General features: G+C 37.8%; 1 pseudogene; it reads right to left on the bottom strand.

Moving 5' to 3' along the window:
* Positions 1 to 917: 917 nt before the first annotated feature.
* On the bottom strand, positions 918 to 1999 carry LOC116096555 (annotated as a pseudogene).
* Between the last annotated feature and the right edge of the window lie 1201 nt (positions 2000 to 3200).

The raw sequence follows: 3200 nt of genomic DNA on the forward strand, positions 1-3200 counted from the left end.
AGTGGCCATGGCGACACGGTGCTTAATGGCTTGTCCCTCTTAATTTTTATCTGTTTACTTTCTTTCTTATTCTGGTAAACTCTAGTATTTATTAAATTATGAAGTGTTTTTTTTATTCAAAAAAACAAATGCAGACTAAGAGAAACCTCAGAGCACAAGGACAAGACAGCAAATATTATGGAAAGGAATGCCATGAAGTGTGTTACAGATTCTGAAACTTATTAGCTGCAGCTTTACATTTCTATATCAATAAGACCAACTATAATTTTTAATCATCTTTTCTTTTCTTTCTTTTTTTTTTGGTTTTTTTTGGTTTTTTTTTTGTTGTTGTTGTTTTTGTTTTTCAAGACAGGGTTTCTCTGTGTTGTCCTGGCTGTCTTGGTACTCACTCTGTAGACCAGGCTGGCCTCAAACTCAGAAATCCACCTCCCTCTGCCTCCCAAGCGCTGGGATTAAAAGCGTGCGCTAACACCACCTGGCATTAATCTTCTATTTTTAAATACCAAATTCACATCTGTTTTCCACGTTAAGCTTCCTGCTTATAATGATATCAAATATCTCACGGAGGCCAAATTTTATTGAAGATTTTATACCAATCCATGCAGTGTAAGAGTCAGATGAGGACCATTAATGCACAGGGACACACTAGCCAAAAGAACTAAAGACTAAAAGTAAAAATAAAAAAAATAAAAACTTAAAACACTGTAAAGTAAATATGTCAAGAAAACTGTGTTATACTGAACAGCTCTCAACTATCAACATCCCAGTTCCTCACATTAAATAAATTTCAGCAGAGACATGTTAGACATTTTAATTTCAGGTCTGTCCTTCCCATATCCCTTCCCACCCCAACTCCTACAATGCACTACTAAGGAGGAGTATAATGTTATGTGGGCAGAAATTTACAGGTATCCATTTTACCCTTGAGTGCAGTGCTGAATAAATTTGTTTAAACCTCTGTCACTGCACTGTCCATCAGGCTTTCTGGATCTGACATTGACATTCATGGTCCCACCCCCTGCAACTGATCGGTCAGTTCCTGATTGGTCAGTTCTGATCGGTCTGACCCTTCGGCTACTGTCTGGTTTGTACCTGAAACCAAAAGTCTCTGTTGGGTCAAAGAGTGCTGTACAACCACCACAGGGGCATCCTCACTATCACTACTGGCATCCGATTCTGTTTCTTCAAAGGAGATATCTGGTACTCTGCCAGAAGATGGTGATTCATGATCTCCTTCACCTCTGTGACGCCTTTGAGCTATGCTGTCTCCACTGAGTTGTAAATGAGCAAAAGAGTCTTCCAAAGAAGTGTCTGCATTAGGGGATGGAGTTGCAGGGCTGGTTAACTGATCATCAACTGATGTTAGGGGCCTTGTAGATGATGACACTGCAAGCTGAACAGAAGCTCTGGTCTGTGCTCATCTACCGTCCTCACCATCGGCAGAACTCTCTCTTGCTAGATTTACAGTATTGGTGTCACAGTCCAGCCTAAGTCCAGCTTATTCCCTTCTCTGTTATATCTATTATATCTCACTTAATCTTCCTGCGATGTCCAAGTTCATTTCTCCTGTATTGAACCATGTTTTCAAGATCAGCAACATACAGAAATCTAGCAATTAACATTTCCGTGTTCTTTTTACCTTTGGAAAAAGCATCTTCTAGCTCCAGCTTCATAATACCAAGCATATTCACCTTTTCCTCTGCTTGCAGCCTTAAGTTCTTCTGGTGACAACAAGGTTGGCTTGACAAGAAAATCCTCAGGAATCTCTTGTCGACAAAGAGCACATAGTTTCCCAAGCCATGAAGCACCCTTTACACAAAAATAACAGAAAACATGCTTACAGGGCAGACTGACTGGGCGAACATGTTTGTAAACAAATGGCCCATTCAGGAACTGTTAGAGAAGGTACAATATTAAAACAGGATTCATTTGTTTTCTTATTTGTAGGAAGCATATTTACTGAGTGATCAATTTCACCACAGCCGGCCACCATTTCCATCACAGATTCCACAGGCACCGGTCACAAAAATAAAGGACCTTCTTTACCAGCTATCAGCTAACCTTTACTTCTTTTCTCTTGCACTGCTGGTTCATTCTCTATGGACAGGGACTCATGAGGCTGTCATGTGACTGCCAGGCGCTCCTCTGTTTACTTTCTTATGCATCTCAGTAAAACCTGTCCAATGAAAGGAAATTACCACTCATAGTGTGGGGGACTCTTCTATATCAATAAGTAATCCAAAAAACCTCCATATACTACATATAAGCTAATTTTACATGAGAATTTTCTCAAGTAAATTTCCCTATTCTAAGATAACCCTTCTTGAGTCAGGTTGACAAAAACGTGAGTGAATTCTGCTCCGAGGGATCTATCTCTTAGAGACAAAGATCAAGATTTAAAAGTTACATGAATTCTTACAGATATCCCTTACCTAAATTTTTCATTTTACGTACTCAAAAGCAAAACAGAAAATGGATTTGACTTTTTATAAAAATGATCTGAGTGGTCATTCTCATGTTAAAGTCCTTATGTGTTGTATCTACTGTAGCAATCTATAATAAATCTATAATAAAGCCTATCATGAATCACTTAAAATGATTCTAATGTGCTATTTTTAACTGCTTTCAGTTACTTTACTTATATAGATACAGTAATACATTTTACTAAAAAAAAAATATGCCTGTTATAGAACTGTGGAGTTTATAGCTTGCTCAGTGTCTGGAATACTGGCAGAAAAAAGAATGAATGAAAAAAACATGCCAGAAAATGCATGGCAGTTTGTGACAGGATGAGAGTTTCTCTATGATGTGACTTGCCCTGTTAACTACCTACCAAAAGGTGAATGCACTATTCTACTTTACCTCCTTTGAGAATAGGGAATTGGTAAGCAGAGAGATTCAGTACCATAATTATGCCTTGTAGTTCTTTTTTGACTTTATTTGTGTGAACTTGGGACTAGTACATTTCAGTGGCCAGAAAGCCGAGAACAAATAGTTCAAAGAATTTAGCCATTGCTTTGAAAACTTCAGACTAAGTCATAACAGTTTCAATTCTTTATGCAACTTTCCCAAGACTCATAGGAAATAGTCCACATCACTGACTATTTGATTGATTCTCAATATAAAGAACAGCTTGAAATGCTGACACAGAGTTATAGAGATTTTGTCTAAATTTGATGTAGTTTAGAGCTTAATTTGTT

Source organism: Mastomys coucha, unplaced genomic scaffold, assembly GCF_008632895.1.
Source record: "Mastomys coucha isolate ucsf_1 unplaced genomic scaffold, UCSF_Mcou_1 pScaffold1, whole genome shotgun sequence".
In the NCBI taxonomy this organism is placed as follows: Eukaryota; Metazoa; Chordata; class Mammalia; order Rodentia; family Muridae; genus Mastomys; species Mastomys coucha.